General features: G+C 41.3%; 1 protein-coding gene and 1 long non-coding RNA gene across 2 annotated transcripts in view; both read left to right on the top strand.

The window, feature by feature from the left end:
* jph3b (junctophilin 3b) overlaps positions 1-20,223 on the top strand; it is a 66,135-nt gene that overhangs the window by 24,567 nt on the left and 21,345 nt on the right. The window lies entirely within an intron of this gene.
* LOC146513676 (uncharacterized) lies at positions 6,578-19,664 on the top strand. Its single transcript, XR_014874924.1, has 2 exons — positions 6,578-14,860; positions 15,063-19,664. It is a non-coding gene; the product is annotated as an uncharacterized LOC146513676 (long non-coding RNA).

A 20,223-nucleotide genomic window follows, 5' to 3' on the forward strand; every position in this document is an offset into this window, starting at 1 on the left:
CTGAATATTGCATGGTCTGAAGTTGTTGTGATGACCATAACTGGAAAGATTTTGTAATTGTGTTAAAACACACCTGAACTGAATGCTCGGGACCAGCAAACTGCCAAAATTTCTGCTTTTACAGAGTTGCTCACAGTTTCTGATGATCAGTTATTTAAATGAATCTGATTAGCAGCACCTGGCTGCTACTTACTCTCTCTTGAATCCTTTAGAACACAGGTGTCGAACTCCAGGCCTCGAGGGCCGGTGTCCTGCAGGTCTTAGATGTGTCCTTGATCCAACACAGCTGATTTAAAGGCTAAATGACCTCCTCAACATGTCCTGAAGTTCTCCAGAAGCCTGTTAGTGAACTAATCATTTGATTCAGGTGTGTTGACCCAGAGTGAGATCTAAAACCTGCAGGACACCGGCCCTCGAGGCCTGGAGTTCGACATCCCTGCTTTAGAAGTAGTAAACTCGCACCTCACAGGATGTGTAATGTTTAAAATGATTAATATGATACTATTGTAAAATGGTTCCCATAGTTTAAACAACTTGTTCATTATATTGCCTCAATGACTTTTATTCTCTTTATTAAGTCAGCTTACTAGGTACATCAATTTAAACATGTTCATAGCAAAACTGTGTTTCCAGGTTCTGGCATAATAAATGAACAAGTCTTACCTTGGGTGAGTCAGAACCCCCAAGCAAGATGGCAGTGCCAGGGCTGCATCTCAAAAGCCCAGGCATCAACATGTTTATATCCACGGGGTGCTGTTATGTGTTAATCCATCTTAAAACAGCTGTTTTTCGTCTTTCACCTGTCCATCCTCTGCTTAAAAACAATTGCTGATGGCTTTGTTTTACCATGTAATTGAGATCAGTGACATATTAAAAATAAGATTCAGGAGCTGGCTCCAGAGAAAAGAGGTTAAAAATATTTAACCAACTCAAAAAACTACAGGCAGATGTTGTCCTTTTACAAGAGACCCACAGACCTCTTAGAGGTTCGAATGAACTTAAAACACCTGAGTTTCCTAATGTGTTCTCAGCCTGTTATAATTCTAGACAAAGGGGAGTAGCAATTTTAATTCATAAAAAAATTAATTTCACAGTACTCGATACAGTTATAGATCCAGAGGGCAGATTCTTAATCATTAAACTATCTATACTTGATAAAAAGCTATGTATTGTAAGTGTATATGGTCCAAATGTTGATGATCCCTCATTCTTTCACGGTTTTTTCAGTGCACTCTCTGAACACTTAGATGGCACACTTGTGCTTGGAGGCGACCTCAACCTTGGACTGAATGAAGAAATGGATAGGCTCAATACAGCAGGAACTCAGCGTAATTGGCAGTCCACAAATATAATCAAACAGTATATGAGCGACTTTGGTCTTTGCGATGCATGGCGCTCCCTTCACCCCACCAGTAAGGAATATACTTTTTTTTCACATGTTTATCACTCCTACTCTCGTCTAGATTATTTTTTGGTCAGCAGCTCACTGCTGAGTGACGTTTCAGACACTGAGATTCACCCTATAGTTGTCAGCGATCATGCTCCTGTATCTTTAACACTAATGCACAAGAATAATACTATGCCAAGTAAAAACTGGAGATTTAATACATCACTGCTTAAAGATGAAGACTTTATTAAATATTTTAAAAAAGAGTGGACTTCATATTTAGACTTTAATGACACTCCCGGAACATCAGCTTCTGTTTTATGGGAAGCAGGGAAAGCTGTGATGAGAGGTAAAATAATTTCTTTCTCATCACATAAAAAGAAAAAAGAAAACAAAAATATTCAGGAATTAGAAAAAAACATCAAATCACTAGAAGAAGCCTACACGTCCCACCAAGATCAGGAAACATTGAACAAAATACGCAAAACAAAACTAGAATTAAATGAGATAATTGATAGAAAAACAAAATTCTTAGTACAAAGACTACGCTTACAAAATTATGAACATAGTAATAAATCCGGTAAATTTCTAGCAAACCAGTTAAAAATAAATAAAGAAAAAACAACTATATGTGCTGTTCAAGATTCATCTGGGAACACAATATATGAACCGAAACAAATAAACAACATTTTCAGGGATTTCTATAAAACGTTGTATTCACCACAAATAAACCCATCTAAAAAGGAAATTGATCAATTTTTAGACAACATAACTCTCCCAAAATTATTAGACTCTCAAGCAATGGCACTGGATTCGCCACTGACATCAGGTGAACTCCAGGAAGCCCTGATAAATATGTCCAATAATAAGGCTCCAGGTCCAGACGGCTTTCCTGCAGAATTCTACAAAGAATTCTGGACGATTCTAGCACCAGTTTTTTACAGAACGTTGTTAGAATTCAAAGAAAAGGGCAGACTTCCATCAAATATGAATTCTGCAAACATTAATCTCCTGCTAAAACCAGGCAAAGACCCAGTATATCCCTCAAGCTATCGTCCAATATCCCTTATTAATGTAGACCTCAAAATAATCTGCAAAGCTCTCTCGAAGAGACTAGAGAAAATAACCCCCCTCTTAATTCATCCTGACCAAACTGGTTTCATAAAAGGTAGGCACTCATCAACAAATACACGTAGATTACTTAATTTGATAGACTACTCATACAGTAAAAACCTTGAAACTACAATATTTTCCTTAGATGCAGAAAAAGCGTTTGACAGAGTTAACTGGAAATTTCTATTTGCAACTTTACACAAATTTGGTTTTGGATCTTCTTTCATCAACTGGTTAAAAATATTATATAATTCCCCAACAGCTTGTGTCAGAACAAATGACCAGACATCCTCCAGCTTATGTCTCCTGAGGGGCACCAGGCAGGGATGCCCACTCTCCCCTTCACTGTTTGCAATTTTTATCGAACCACTAGCAGCAGCAATTAGACAGAATTCAGCAATTAAGGGCATAAAATGCAAGAACGTAGAACATAAAATCAGCCTTTATGCTGATGATGTGTTACTCTTTCTCCAAAATTCACAAACCAATATCTCTGGGGTGATTGAATTGATAAACTCTTTTGCAAGAATATCAGATTACTCAATTAACTGGTCAAAATCTACAGTCCTTCCTATTAATTGCTGCTTCCATAATTCCTCTTCTACTCCACTGCAATCGGGAAATATAAAATATTTAGGTATTAATGTTTCTCCCAAGCTTGCAGATCTAACTAAATTAAACCATACCCCACTTTTAAAGAAAGTAGAAGGTGATCTGGCTAGATGGAAATGTCTACCCATATCACTCATGGGAAGGGTTGCTGCTATAAAAATGATGGTATTACCAAAAATAAATTATTTATTCTCAATGATCCCAACTAAACCGCCGCAAGATTGGTTCAGATCTCTAGATTCATATATGTCCAAATTCCTTTGGAAAAATAAGCCCCCACGTATAAGCTTAAAAACACTACAAAAAACCAAGGATAAAGGAGGATTAGAACTACCGAACTTTCAGCACTACTTCTTAGCCAACAGGCTTCAGTTTATCTCAGGATGGCTAAAACATACCCTCTTAGATGAACCTTGGCTAAATGTAGAACAAGCACTTTGCAATAATCTAGAGATTTCAGATCTACCATTTATCAGCTCAAACATCCAACGACATGAATGCTTCAAAAGCATCAACATCAGCTCTTCTCTGACAGCATGGTGGGAGTTTCTAAAATTGACGGAGTCTTCATTAATCCCATGCAAACGTACACCTATCTGGAACAACCCTGACATATTACAAAACAATAATATGATAAACTTTTCAGATTGGAATGGTAAAGGAATCAAATATGTAGAACATATACTAGAAGGAACAGAATTTATTTCATTTGACAGACTAGTTACACAATATGGGATCAACAAGAAAAGATTTTTAGAATATCAACAAATTAAATCCATAATAAAAAAGAAATTTAAACTGGGTCAAGTTGAACTACAAACACCACCAAGTGTGGTTCAATTTTTTACTCTTAAAACCCCCAAATTACTATCCAAAATGTACAGAATGCTTTCTAAAACAGATGAATCAATATCACTTCCTATTGCAAAATGGGAAGCGGATTTATCAGTTAACTTAGACCAAAACTTCTGGTCTCAGATTTGCTTAAAAACCTTTCATCTAATCAGAAATCCCAGTCTTCAATTAATTCAATACAAAATACTACATAGAGTGCACTATACAGGTCATCGGATGTTCAAGATGGGCTTTGCATCTACCAACAACTGCTCACACTGCCAAACCAATTCACCGGACAATTATATCCACGCTCTTTGGTTCTGTCCACCAGTTCAGAAGTTTTGGCGCGAGATATGTGAAGACTTATCAAAGTGTCTGAAATGTAACATTCCAACTTCCCCCTTAGTGTGTTTGTTGGGCAGCTTAGATAATGTCACTTCAGAAAAGAATATAGCCCATATGGTTTTCACTGCCCTATGCATAGCCAAGAAAACAGTCCTCATGAACTGGAAAAATAAAAACAATCTTAATTCTAACCAATATAGAAATTATCTATTAGATTACATTAGTCTTGATACAGCCTCTGCCACCACATCAGATCAATTGCTCTGGACTCCTTTGATCACCTCCATCACCTAGTGGGGGTGGGGGGTCATATTTTGGTCTCGCCTTCACTGTTGTGATTGGTGTGGGGGTAGGGTCGGGCTTAGGGCGTCAGGCGGTTCCCCGGGAGCATCTTCCTTGGGGGGCTCAACCCGGGGTAGCGGTCATGGCCAATTAGGGGCTCTGTTGGCTCTTAGGTGACGGCTTCCTCGTGGCTACGTGCAGCGGGGCTAGGGGAGGGTCTGTGCTGACGGACGGGGGTTACTGACCTGGTAGCCTGGCTGCCCCTGGGTGGGTCCGGGACGGGCGTGAGGTTCTGGGGGCGCTCCGGCTCTGGCCTGGGGCCCTGGCCGGGCCTCGGGGGCCTGGGTCCTGGTTGGTGTGTTGCCGGGGTTGTGGGCCGGTGGGTATATGGGGGCCCGCCACTGGCGCAGGGTGCCGCCGGTGCGCCGAGCCACCTGGGGGGCTCTTCAACTGGTGGGGGGGGGGTTGTCACATCTTGCAGGAGCTTTCCTCTCTCAGGAACTCTCTCTGCAAGAGGGGGAGATACAGGAGAGGTGGAGGAAGATCTCAGCCTGGGCGTCTATTGTCTTATGTAGTCTGGAAGATGAGTGGATGATGGGGTGGGTGTAGTTTTCTCTGTTGTGGGGTTGGGTGGACTGCCCCGGGCTCTGTGGGGCCGGGCGGCGCCGCTGCACTGGTCCCCGGTTCGGATGGGCCTGGGCCCCCCTTCCCTGGCGGGTCGCGGAGTATGGGGGTGCCTACTGGGGTCAGCGGGGGAGCTGGCCCCAGGGAGGGGTCACTTGCCCCTCCCTTCCTTCCCTCCCCATCTCCAGCTGCCTCCCTCTTCCCGCTCCACCACAACCACCCACACATGCAGGGCCTTGGAGTAGGGGTGTGTCACCAGGGTGCAGAGGAGGTAACCCCCCCCCCCCCCCCTCTGTCCCCTTCTGGCTGCCTCTGCCTCAATTTTATCCCGCAACTTAGACATTCACATTACTCACACTCTCATTACACATACATATAGGATCTTGGGGGTGGGCACGCTACACGGAATCCCAATTACCATCAGGGTGTACACCTCACCCCCGGCGTCGTTGCCCACCTCTCAATTTTAAATACACGTAGACATTGAGGGCTAGCAGGAGGGACTATGCGCTTACCTGCTGCTCTCTGGCAGGTAGCTCCATGCCCTCCTGGGTTTTAAATGCACCTTAGAACACACATACATCAACACTACAATGAGCGGGTGGAGGGAGGTTAGGAGTCTTCTCTCACCCTCGTTCTCTGCTTCCTGCTGGAGCAGGGGGGCTAGGAGGAGGAGTTGGCCGTCCGACTGGGATCCGGAATGTGGGGCCTCCCTGCTGCTGCGGAGTCGGGGCGGTCTGCTTCTCCCCACCGCAGGGAAAAGGGTAACACAACCTGGGTCTGGGTGCAGTTCCCCCCTCCAGGGGCAAGGGTACCTAGACCCGGTTCGTAGAGTACGCTTGGGGAGTGTGATTGTGTGTACAGCGTCTCTTTATGTCTGTCTCCACGTTGGTTGAGTGTGGAGTAAGTGCATATGAGAGCATGAGGGTGGGAATGGATGTTTGTATCTGTGTGTGCCTGTATGTCTGTGTCTATATGTCAGGTTGGGTATCAGATGCCACCTCTCTGAGGACAGCTCAGGCCCTCCAAGGTTTGGAGGCCTATCTCCCCCCACCACTTCCCCTGCCGGGGGCGGACTCCCTCAGACATCGGTGCGTTGGTGGTTCTTTGTGTCCGGGGGTGGGCGTCCGGGTACACACCGGCTCACTCCTTGGCGGCTGCTTATCGGGGCCTGGAGCCTGGGGCTCGCTTGGGCCACCTCGGAGGTGGGGTGCCCCCGGCCTCTCGGCCTGGGGCTCGGTCACTCAGGCACAGCTGGCTGCCGGCGGAGCTCACGGGCACGTCACTGCAGCCCCCCCTGGCTTCTGCTCCGTGGCTGCTGGGTGACCCCTCATCTGGGACTCTCCTCGGCTCTTTCTGGGACAGTGGCGCGGCTGCCCCTCTGTTGGTCTTCCTTGGTCTCTTGTGTTCTGGGGGCCTCTGGATGTCTGGAGTTTTGATCTCCTCCATACCTGCTTCATGCCCTGGAGGACGGGGCAGTGGCCCCCCACACCCTCTAGCAGATCATTACATGAGGGAACCTTTTAAGAAAACAAGCGCGTCCATGCTCACAGGTGTACACACGGGTGATCACACACACAAACTACACCCTTTTTGGCTCCTACCTCAATGCACACTGTGCTGTCGATCTTACGTGCTGCACAATAATGTTTAATATTTAGTAGTTACTGTCATATTCCCATATATCATTGTGATGTGGTTTATTGTATTACTCTCGTTTTCTTCTGCTTGTTTTCTTTTTTCTTTCTCAACAGGTGATCCAGGTGATCGATATATGTATTTATTTTTTTATTTATTTATTTTTTTTCTTCTGCTTATTCTGTTGGTTTTTGTTTTTTGCCCTTCTCCCCCGTCCCTCTTCTCAACTGTCTTTCTTTCCCTCTTTCTTTCTCCCTTTTCTTTCCCCCAGTCAAATCTGTCCCGTATTCAGCAAGTGAAAATAAAATAAAGAATAAAAGGTGAATCAAATGGACCATTACGGCAAAGCTGGGATGGTCAATTTGGTAAAGAAAAACCGTTGGGCATCTTTCTTCGCCTTTAGACAATAATTCTGATGGCAAAAGAGCCAAACGGGACAGGCAAAAAAAAAAAAAAAAAAAAAAAAAAAAAAAAAAAAAAAAAAAAAAAAAAAAAAAAAAAAATAAGATTCAGGTTAAGGTGAAATTAGGGTTACAGAAAGATTGAAATTGGCAAGCCAAACAAGCCCATCTGGAGCTGTTAAGACTCTGATAAAGCTGTTCTGCTGAATGGAGATGAGGGCTGATTCTCATTAAAACGGAGTTCATTCAGCTAAAACAACGAGAGCAGTCTGTCTGATGATGTTAACGGGCTTGCCCTGACCTTCTTTACAGCTGCAAGAAACTTTTGGATAGCAATATAGAACCATTTTTGTTTTTTTCTTTGTTTTGTTTTGTTTTTTTTTTTTACAGCGAAGGACTCAAAACAGAAAGTAATTAGCTGTCCTGGGACCTGAAGCCACAGATACACATTGATACTCTTGTCAAGTGGGGATTCATCAGAAGTAGGCCCATGGCCTAGTTTGTGTCCAGACCTTGTTGTTTCAAGGATCCAGGGTATGGCTACAGTACCTCTGGTGGTGACAAAGCTGCTGCTGTTAAACTCTTTCTGTAGAGCTTAGACAGGAAGGAAATAACAGGTATCAAGAAAAACAACTGGAATAAATTAAAAAAAAAAAAAAAAAGCCATTACAAGATGAAACGCTTTGAATTCTTTTAAAAAAAACATGACGTTTTTAATTCCTGATCAGGCAACTCAAACTAAAACTATCTCCATGTAGAACTCTTGCCACCTGTAGCATCTATGTTATGAAAAGTCCTGCTGTGATTTTGGAGTTTTTGTTATGTGAAGGCTGTGTGCAGGCAGGAGTGGTAGTAGGTGGACCCAAGGTGCAGACACTCAGAGGCAAAACTTGAACTCAAAAACAGCTTTAATGCTAAACTCAAATGTAACATAACTGGATATATCAAAATAAACTTACACGAGAAGACTAACAGAGCACACAGCAAGATAAGGGTAGATCGCGACACAGACACAGAGAAACACAGGGCTTAAATACACAGAGGGAGCAATCAGAGACTGGGTAACAGGCAGCTGGGGCAAATCAGGCCTAACGAGACAAGGGGAAGCGAAACCAGATACATTAACATCAGACAAGGACCTTCAAAATAAAACAGGAAACATGACACAGACTGAACTAAAGACACAGACTAGCACGCACTGCAACAGAGGGAACAGAGACGTGGGACCAGGGCAGACACAGACACTGACTGGACACGGGGATATAGCAGACAGGGGAGACAGCAAGTAAGGATTACACAGAGACAAACCATAAGACATAACTCTAACAAAGAAACCAAAGAATAGAAATGATAAATAATATATAAACTCAAAACCCTGGGTCAACGACCCAGGCATCCTAACAGTTTTAGCATCGACTTGGTACCAAAGTGTGACATCCCATGTAAAGAGAGAGAGGGGTTCTGCATCTGTGTATTTACGCACATATATCAAAGTGACATAAATTTTGTCAGCTGGCTAAGTATGTGCTGTCTTTCGCGAACTCCATGAAATCCACATGCAGAATTGGACACTGCACGGACAGCCTGCACAGCAATAGGCGCCGTTATTTGTGTAACAGATTTCACACCCTTCGTACTGTTTCTGATTTGTTCACACTGTTTTCTTTTTGATTTTTTTTCATGTCATTGAGCCAAACACAGAAAAGCAAACTAGCTCTTGTTCTTGCGGCCAGAAGTTGCCTTCATGCTTTCTGGAGCACATGGTCGAAACGCTTGGACGTATTAGAGAGGAGCGGACCCAAAGATGGCACCCAAAATAAACACATGAGTCCCTATATAAATGTGTCTGATCTTCTGGCCTCACTCACATTAACCTGCCTAACATTGTGATGACTTAAGGCTCAGTTTGTAGGTTTTGTGTTTGTTTATTTATTATAAAATGACATGCATTAAAGTGCTTTGGAGGACTACTGGTAAAACTTAAAGCATAGCTTATAGATTTAAAGGCTTAGCCAGATTCTGCTCTATATCTGTGAGATAAGTGTTTAGTGTGTGCAAGTTGACTATTTTGAGTTAAGATATTTTTCCTAACACAAGAACACAGGAGCAGTGAATTGGCTAAAAAGAATGTCTGAATCTTCCTGGATTTTAAAGCTAGTAATCAGTTATAACATCCTCCAACTTCTGTTTCTAAACTTAAAGGTTTGAATGTGGGTCATAAAATAATTTATATATAATCCATACATGTCCTCTCTCAGTTTTGGTTGTGCTTCAGCCAAATATGAAGATCTGAACTTTTGGCTTTGTTTGTGACTTTGTGTTTACATGCTTTGTTGTCATGTTAGTATCGTATAGCTACAAATGCCTTTTCTTCTGTACAACAGATACTGAAAAGTGTGATTAGAAACAGTCGGCTGCAGAGTGACAACAGTGTCAGTCAGCGTGTGAAGCAGCTGTCTGAGCTGTTTTTTTTTTTCTGATTAGCAGTTGACCTTGGAGCAGATCAATAATGCAGTAATGTTTTGCACTCTGTTAATGATGTACAGCATATAAGTTTAGGAGCAGATCGCCAATTTTCCGCAAGATGTCAAGTTGCTTTCTGAGATGGATGAGCTCGTTAAAATGAAAATATTAAAACACCAGAGGGTGTCAAAGAAATGATGTGAGGTGGGATGAAGAGAAAAAGGCATAATAAAGTGAGAGAAAAAACCCATTAAAAGTGAGGGCAGATTTCCGCATTATGCCAACAACACTGGCAGAGCGCCTGAAAGAGCAGAGAGGCTGAATTACTCTCTCACAGACTAACCTGCTCTTGCTTATAAGCTTACCTGCGTAGATCGTGAATGAAGCTGCTGAACATATCTGTGTTTGTAGAGTGCATGCACGAGGAGCTGAATAAGTCAAGATCCGATCCTATTAGTCCTGCTGACGGTCTTCCGCTGAGGGCAGTGTGACCACAGCGAGCTACAGCTGCTCAACTAATTCCTCTCACGCTGTTGAGAAGTCACGTACATAGAAGAAGGAAAAACAAATTAAAGGTAGCAAACACATCAGCCGCTCGGTTTCTTATATTATGATGACAATATATTTGCATTCGTAGTGATTTGTAGGCTTTTTACAGCACAGGCCAAAACACCATACTGTAGGTTGGCTCACATAGTTTCCATGGTTTCATCTTTCTTGTGGGAACTACTTTATGAATTTAACTGCGCTTAAATGCTCAACGTGACAGAGACCTTTTTTTTAAAATTAAAAATGCATTCGTTTGCTGTAGTAGCTAGTTGAGTTATGGGTGAGTAATTTTGCTTCCAGTTTACCTGTCGATGCTAAATTAGGCTTCAGATTGTGGACCTTTCTCTGGACACAGACTGATACATCTGGGTCACTCTTTTGGTTTTAAAGGCATAAAAATGTCTTCAGTTCACTAAACAGTCATATTAGTTATTGACGTTCAAATAAACAAAGTTTATTCATCTAATATTCAGTGTTTATCTCAGTCACCGTATTTAAAATATATCTAGAATATATTTATTTAAAACGTTATTTTAAATTTCATAAAATATCTGCCACACAGAATGACGTCAGTGGTGCGACTTTTACTTTGAAATAATGAAGTTTTTCTCGCTTTCAGAGGTCATTATATTCCAATTTTAAGCCTAGTGTCTTCCTTCATTTTAATAAAATGCCGACTTATTTAACAATTTAACCTAAATTTCATTATTGGTGTAATTCGTTTCATACCCGCAGGGTTTCCTGGTTTATATCTGTTCTTTCCTCATCACCATTTAATTCTGTGTTTTGCATCAGTTTCATGTTTACTCTTTCTGAACTCTTTTTAAAAATATATATTCTAGGCCGCATATTCTGTTCTTTGTTGCAGTCATACCTCAGTTTGCATATGTTTATCCAAAATACAACCTAAAATCTTATCCTAAGTCTCTAATATAACATAAAATGTAGCTGTGTGGTTGGAAACGATGCTTTGCAGCTTGATCTTGCAGGTCTAAGACATAAAATATGGAATAAAGACTAATGCCGTAAAGGTTAAGCTAATGTATGCTGAGTTAAATTGTGCTTGAATATTTGGAGGGCAAGAGCTCATGCACAAGTGGGTAGGCCTGAATTATTTTTGAGGAGGGACGGAGTGTCCTTGTTTAAAGTAGGGTGCCACTCTATGCATGCTTAAAGCAGATAAACCCAGATCTTGACACAAACAATATTTAAATGAACTTTTTGCATGATAGCAGTCGGAGCAAAACCGAAACTAGGCATCCGTATCAATATAAATAGTTTTGCAAGGTGTGCTGGGATTTTGAGTTAAATGCAAACTACGATATTGCAGGCGTTTGGGCATATCTTTACTTAAAATTCGATTAATGGTAGTGGCCAGTCTGTAGCTTGTGTCATGGTTGTGTTTAAGAAACAAACTGGTAGAGTGTTTCTGAGCTGCAACTGTCTTCTTAGACACATCTTCATGTAGCTTTAATCTGTGCTGTGTTGTGTTTGAAGCCCAAGTGTGACCACAAAACTAGCAATCTATGTGGCGCCCGTGGACAACTGCTTTTGTTTTTCCAACATTCTGCAGATTTTTGCTGTCTCTTGCTGTTGGGTTTCATCTATTAAAACTGCTACGTAGGACACCTGTGTGTGAACTTAAACACGGATGTCTAACTGACAGCAATTTGTATAAAAGGAAAGCATTTATTCCACTGAGAACTCCAACTTAGGGACCTCATTGGACGTTTGTTTCAACTACGGTATCTGAAAAAACTCATGTAAGGTCTTCTGAATGGGTTTCATCAGATAGGGCATCTGGCATAAAAAAAAAAAATCAAAAATGCGGAGCTACTTGCTGTGGTGACCCCCAGCTGAAAGTAGCTTTACTACCGCATTAGCAAAAATAATGTTTGTAGACTGTGGGACGATTGGCGATCCCATTGCCTTTGAAATGGTTGCTTCAAAGGAGCCAGGTCTGTGACCTCTTGCAGTCAATTGCTGCCTTCAAAATGACTTTGATGTATCAAGATAGCAATAACAAGTCAAGAAGAAGGAAAACGTCTGCTAACAGTTTGGAATTGAATGGACTGAAGTTGGCAATAAACTGTGATAAATTTGTGAAAATCATAAATCGGTTGCTTCTAGATTCACAGAAATGCTTATTAACTGAGTCCAGTCTGAGCTGTAACAATACAATACAATTTTATTCATATAGCACATTTAAAACCAAAGGTATACCTAAGTGCTTCACAATAATGCAATAAGAATGGCTCCATAATGTAGTGATTTACGCATTGACATGGCTTTTAAAGGGTTTCTTGTTTAAGTTCAGCTGGAGATGATCTCAGGGTTGCATCACCGTGGCAACCCCTTAGAATCTCATAGATTTTATACGGGAATTCAAAGATTCCTCCACAAATTGGGACGTAGTTTCATCAGGATGACAATGTAACTGCAAAATGGCACTGGCACTTTATATTCAATTTAATTCATTTTAATTGATGTATCTGCCACCAAATCACAACAGGAGTAACCTCTACAGCTACAATAGCAGAGAGAAAACTCCAACAATCAAACCACCCCCTTTGAGCAAGCACTTGGCAACAGTGGGAAGGAAAAACTCCCTTTTAACAGAAAGAAACCGCTGGCAGAACCAAGCTCAGCGAGGGGCAGCTATGTGCTATGAACAGATAGGGATCGTGGGGGAAAGTATATATAAATGAATATAGGAGTGTAATGAGAGTATAATCAGTTGAGTCAAGCAGTCATTCTGAGTCGAAGGACTGTTTGACTGCCTTGAGATCAAAAACAGTTGATGCAAATACTTGTAATTGGACTGCAAAATAAATCCAATGCAATCACTGGGCAACAACCGATTTTTCCTAGTCATAAGGAGGTTGTTGTTCTATTTTTACTCTAGCGTGATTGAGTGTTTCCGCTGTTACAAAGCCCACAGTCCACAATAGGAAGGGCAGTGTTGGCACAAACACACCTGAAATCCCAGACTCATCTGGAACCAGTTTTTTACCTTTAGGTTTCGCTTTCTGATTACTTTCATTCTTACTCACAGTTTGGTTATGTTTAGCCCAGGAAATTACACAGAGAGGTAAACATGTGTATGAAAGAACCATTTTCTAGTAAACATGTAGAAGTTTATACAAGTAAGGCATTTTAAAATCACTTACTCACACATAACTGGCACATAGGTGCATAACTGTGGGGTCGAAACCTGGGGGGGGGGGTTTGATTTGTTGTCAAAGCTGTGGGCAAGATGTGCCAGCTCAAGGGCATTAAGGGGCAACAATATGACAATAAACCCCTCTGAAAGCATGGATTTGTAAACATATCATCCTGAGTTGGGTCATTAAAAGATCATGATGTCAATTGATTGAGTTGTTAGTGAATGCTCCAACCTAATTCAGGATGTGTTAAGCATTTAATGTTGTTTCCACAGAAGCATAGATAGATATATATTTATGCTTATGTGGAAACAAAATGGTAATGTCCAATTTATTAGTATAGTACATTTATTTTGGCTTGTTTTTCATCATTTAACATCAGGGTTCTGAAACTGGAGCATGAAGTTGTCGGCATATTGCTGAGGTAACATGCAGATTTTAATAATCTGATGAGTAACAAAGTGGTGATGCTTTAAATATTTGCTCAGAGCAGGTTGCTGATTTAGGATAACGGCACAACTTTACTTGCCCAGAATAACCTAACTGTACGTACAGTTTTAGACTGGCCTAGCTCTCCGCTCTCCTACACACACACATACACACATAGAAATGTCTAACCCAGATTTGGGCAGCAATGTAGCACAGCACAGAACAGTCTCTCTGTATGTGTGTGTATGCGTCCCAGAACAGAACAGCAGGGTATTTCCTTGTGGAACACCAGGAGAAACCCTGAGAGGTGAAACAGTCACAGGATAATTGCTGCAGTTCTCTTTGAGCAAAATGAAAGCACAATGTGTGAGGATTTGTGGCCCTTTTTCGTCGATTTCTTGCTGTGTGTATGTGCTTCTAAAATTGTCCATAGGCTGAGTTTGAATGTACATCCTACTTGTTCCTAAAGGCAGGGCAGCAAGCAGTGAGGTCAGGGGTCGGGTTTATCTCCTGAAGAGAATCCAACAGCTGGTAGAAATTCAGGGTCAGCTGTCCACGTGCCTGATGTTACAGTAAATCCCAGATTTGTTTATATGTGTGAGTGTGTGTGTGCGATTGTGCGATACCAAGCTCATGTGCCCTGATTACTGCTGTCACATGTGCTGATGTAACTGATTTCTCATCAGGCTACCTGTGATTAGTCAGTACCAGATAAACACACCAGTGACTCACTGTGTCACAGGACTCCAGTCGTTGAAGTTCTGTGACCTCGTTTCATTGGTAAGCCTAAAGTTCAGCACAGAGGCACACACACACACACACACACACACACATTGAGTTTCTCTCACTTCACAGGTCGTTACACTGACTTACATTCATTTTCCGGTGATTTATTCTAACTTTAATCCAAAGCTGTATTTCATACTGTGTACTCCAGTATTTACACTTACTATTGTGAGCATGATTATATGAACAAGTACTGGGGCTTTGCAGTCACACGACAGCTAACCGCATGAGTTAAGGCAAGGCAAGGCAAGGCAAGTTTATTTGTATAGCACAATTCAACAACAAGGTGATTCAAAGTGCTTTACAGAGACATTAGAAACAAAAACAAATAAAAAGCATGATTTAAAATTGATTAAAACAAGCAAACAAACAAACAACCTAATTAACAAACAAACAAACAAACAAAACAGTATATAAAATCAAAACAGATAGATTTAGCCTCTCTCTACCAATTTGGATGTATGACAATATAGAGTCAAATAAATAAGGCCTAGACACTGCCTGTGACTACTCGGCAAGCACCAGTCACAAGGGAATAATGCGCATTTCCTGACCAGCTGGCAAGTCGTTGCTGAAGGCTGATAAGAGCTGCTTTGAAACAGTCACACAGGCCTAGAGACGAGTGACCCCCTGGAAACCACTGGTGTCTGTTTCTGGTTGGCGTGTTTTAAGGCTTTTAAAGCTGTTTTACTCCAGCTCAGCTAGTAGCTAGCAAGCATTTGCAGACAAGTTGACATCTTCTGTGCAAAATGTGGAAATCCCAATGCCATAAAAGCATGCCTGGATAGAAAACCCCCACAGTGGAACACTAACAGTTATGGATTGGCCTCCATACGTGGAAGTTTAGGAACAGAAATATCCCAACTGAGACACAGCGGAAGTGTCCATGCTGAAATTGACAGATTTACCTTATGGGGGCTTGTTTTTGTTGGAGTCCCGGCACTGTTTAGACAGATTTATATCCCCACAACATGAGTAATACAGACACACACACACACATACACTATTAGCAGTGATGCAAACCGGAAAGCTTTGTGAGATATGAATCATCCTCATCATCATCAACTGGTTCAGAGCGATGACAGAGATGATGGAGGAGCTTAGAGCGTGAGCCCCGGATTAGACTTTCTCTTCCTGTCTCTTTCCTAACCTCATCTCATTGCACTTTGTTGTCTTCCTCCGTATCTCCTACATCGCTCTGTTTTCATTCTCCTCATGTCCCCTCTCTTATTATTTCGCCCGTCCTTTTGGCCTTGATCTCCCTGCTCATTTAGTGTCCTCTGAATGTGTCACGTTTTAAGCATCAATGCGGCTTTCTCAAAGTGTGGCGTCAGTCAAGGAACGTTTAGACGGTGTCTCCGAGATGTAAGTTAGATGTGGGGGTGGGGATTGTATTAATATACAATATTTTATTAAGCCTTATTTCTTTCTTTTAGGGATCTATTTTAGCACTACTGTGCACAGCAGGTGCTCTACATAACCTCTGTGGTGCAGATGCTGTATCTGTAGTAGCCATCATACGTTTTGAGAAACTTGCTTTTTTGTTCCCTAGCAACAGCCCCAAACCCAAAGATTTGCTGTCTGGCATTAAGTTAGGCCACCGGTTTGTTTCAGATCATAGACTGTATACAAATGATGAATGTAGACAGGTTTAGACAGGTCCACGTTTACAAAGTGAAGCCGATGCTGAAATGGCTTTTTAACACCAGCAGGGGGCGACTCCTCCGGCTGCAACAAGAAGTTTATTTATATAGACGTGTATTAGGAAATATATCTACTTCCCATGCAATATGTGACCTCAGTAAAAACTTTCTTGATTAATTATTGTCTCAAATGCTAATTTGAAGTCTTACAGTATGATGTTAAATAGGTGATATATGAGGATAAGCTTTCAGGCTGGCCTCTGTTGTGATTGTCACTAACATGTGAGCACAGTTTTCCTTGCTTTCTCAGCAGAGTTATTGTCAGTTTTGTTGTTGCTGTGTTTTATTAACACATTGTTTGTTCATCCATTTTATTCCACTTATCCAATTCAGCCTACAGGGTGGAGTGCTGGAACCTATCACAACTTTCAAAAGCTGAAAGGCAGAGTACACCCTGAACAGATCACCAGTCTATTGTAGGGTTAACACACAGAGACAGACAGTCATTCACACTCACATTTACACATACTACAAGTTTATGGCAAGCTGCCCCTAATTATTTTTCATTGTATTTATTTTTTTATGTGGTGTTTGCATGTTCTCCCTGTTCTTGTGCAGACAGCTTCCACCTACAGTCCAAAGACATGCATGGATTGGGTTAACTGACAATTCTGAATGGGCCACAGGTATGAATGGGAGTGTGAATGATTGTCCGACTTGCTCATTTTGGTCATCCTTTTATTTTGATATCTCAAATTTTACTTTGAAATCTGGAACTGCGGTCAGCTACATTTCCCAACAGCACAACAAAACCTTTGGTATCCTATATTTCCTATTATATATATTTTCTATTATATATATTATCCTATTTTCTTAACTGAGCTTTGAATATGATAAGACTATGATAGTCCTAAAATCCAGGCCTGCATAAAAATATAGCAGCAACAGTGCTAGCTTGTTTCTTCCTGTCCACTCCTGCCATGAATAGGATACCACTGGTTATCCTCCTTCCCACAATTAACCCGACAGTGATTTGGTAACGTCGAATATATAACGTCTTTTAATTCAATCTTTCTTTCAGTCTTACACCAATCTTCTTCACTCTCCATCCTCACACTGTACCTGTCCTTTGTCCTCCTTCCCTCCTCCTCATCACCTCCCTCCAGCTCTGCTTCCTCTCCTCTCCTCTTCCTGCCCTCCATCTGTAGCTCTTTTTTCCCCGTCTTCTCTTGGACAGGATGCTGTGTTGTATAATCGAGCCCTCTTTGAACAGGCAGCTCCTTTCTCTCCAGGCAGTTGATTCATCCAGAAACAGGTTGTTCCCTGGGAAGACGGGAGCAGGACAGGAAGTTGTGGAGGAAAGGATGACACAGAATTAGACAGAGAGACTTTTTTAAGAGTGGGTTTGTGTGTTCGTGACATTTAAACCACATGAAGATTTTTTTTATGTATTAAAAAAGCACTATCCTTGATTATGCTGTGTAAATTAAGGAAACAGTCTTTTCCCTTTCTTTATACCTCACCTCCCTTATAACCAGGAGGCGTGCACTCACATGGTGGTGTTGTGTATGCTGTGAGCCTGACACAGTGGATGCTGGCAGAGAGTCCACAGAGGGGAAAAGAGAAACAGAGAGGCCGAGAAGAAAAAATCAATAGCCATCGACATGCAACACTGCATCAAGACTGTTACTGCCCAGAGAGGGAAAAGGGACGGATGGAGAGGCTTTTGTAGACCAGTGGAGAGCCCTTGGATAGACAGAGGAAGATAGGTGAATGGAAATAGAGAGATGATGGGGAGAGGAGGGTTGTAATTGAGAGAAAAGATCTATTTGATATTACCAGCGAGAAAGAAAAGAGGGTGGGACAAGAGGTACATGAAAAGGGGTTTGTTATAAAGAAGGCAGGGGCAATTAGAGAGAGGCAAAAAGAAAAATGAGAAATAACAGAAAGAGTGAGAGAGTGGTTTTAAAAAGGAGACTGAAAAAGAGGCTGTTAGTGAGATGAAGGGGATGTGAAAAGCCTGACAGCCTGAGAGGCAGTGAGATGAATTATTTTGTGATAGTAAACACATTTTCAAGCAGAAGATTACAGCGCCTGTAAACAGATGAATGCATGCTATCTCATCATATTGTGGCTCTGTAGTAATTGTCCCTCAGCAGCTTCTGTTTGAGGTATCATGTAATATGCTGATGCCTGTGCGTGTTTGTCACCTTCTGGCTCAGGTGTCTTTTATGAAAGAGATTCCATATAAACACAGGATGAATGATGCCCGTTCTGTTAATAAGAATACCCCAGAATAAATGCTTTATATGGGCACAGCAGTGATGTGATTGATGTAGGTGTGTTATTCAAGCTTCCATAATGACAGGAAAATTATTATTATACAACCAAAGCATTATGACCTTTAATCCAGTTGTTGTTGTTTTTTTGGGGGGGCATTCATCAATTTTCTCCTACTTAGACATCATTTCTGCACAGAGTAAAAATGACAAAAATCACCTGCTTGGCTCTGAGCTCTATTATGCTCATTTACACCTCAGTTTATTTATTTATTTATTTAATTCTTGGACTTTACTAGAGGTGCTGTGCATGATTCACATCTCAAAAAATAATCCTTGATTGTCTTATACTGCAGCACTTCAGTTCATTCACTCTCTAAAATTAATCGTTTTAGCTTCTCTTCTTTAAAGCGCAGCCTTTAAGCCTGCTTTCTTCTGATTGGCAGCCCCTGCAAAGCAAATTGTTTTAATAGCAGGTGGGTGGAGCTTCTGTGGTTATAGCTGATGCCAACAGTAGGAAAATAAACTGCCTGGAACTGAATATTTGGCTCAGAGAGATACTTGTACATACACTGACCTCACTTTCTAAACTTTATCCATGTTTAATATGAACATTTGTTGCCTTGGAAACCCAGAGAACCCCCCTTCTCTGGGGGAAAATACCCATACAGCCAAGGTATGCAGAAGAGCATTTCTTTTAATGCACGATATGTCAAAGTAGCAGAAGCACTGTGACTACAGAGGGCAAGGTCTTACTGAATGGTTTGTTGAATATGAAAAACGTATCAGTCTTGTGCTGTGACTTTCTTAGTTATCAGATTTCAAACCACTCAAATAGTTATAGTAGGTTTTGGACCTGCGTGTCAGACAGCGCTTTCTGCCATTTAAAGCACTAAATGAAGTTCTTTTTTTTTCTTTTAAAGAGTGGTGTAAATCCCTCCATTGGATTTCCAGGAAGGTACAGAATCAGTAAAAATGTGCTGTGATGCCCAATATGACTGCTGTTGGCTTTTTCTGCTAGTTTGAGAAACAGTCAGCCAAAAAGGTTGCTCACAGTGTCTTCGCTTTTTATATAATAAGCTAGATACTTAGCAATATTTATATAAAAGAAATCTATTAAAGGGAGTCCCTGTTTGGAATAATTGTGACAATAAACATATTTTAACCTTCCTTTTAACTATGCAAGTGTTCAAGCTACTACAGTACGACATCACCCCTTGGGCTACAAACACTGGGATCTAATTAATGGAGCAAAGTCGGTGTATTCTGTAGGTGCTGTGTGAATAAGCCGGGGCTCAGCCACAAATACCCCTGTATCAGTGAAAAACTGAAACACTGTGGAGCATTGTTGGCACTTTTATTGTTCAAAAGGTCAGTTTCTAATGACTTTTTTTAAAATTACAGTATTTTTGGACAGTGGTTTTTCTTTTATTCTATTCTTTTCCTTATCTCCCTCTAATGTACTGCACTGTTTGTTCTTAAAAGCATTATATTCCCTATTTTTAGACATATATAGCTAAAAACTCCTACTTTACACTGTTCTACAAACTTTTTATAAAATAAAAGAATTACAGCCTCAACTGTGTCTACTTGTACGCACAGTTGAAGCCATAAGTGCAAAAGCCCCACCCACTCTCTGGTCAAACCTTCTTCTTGCAATGGTCCGCCAAT

The sequence above is a fragment of the Neolamprologus multifasciatus genome, chromosome 7 (genome assembly GCF_963576455.1).
Source record: "Neolamprologus multifasciatus chromosome 7, fNeoMul1.2, whole genome shotgun sequence".
Classification (NCBI taxonomy): domain Eukaryota; kingdom Metazoa; phylum Chordata; class Actinopteri; order Cichliformes; family Cichlidae; genus Neolamprologus; species Neolamprologus multifasciatus.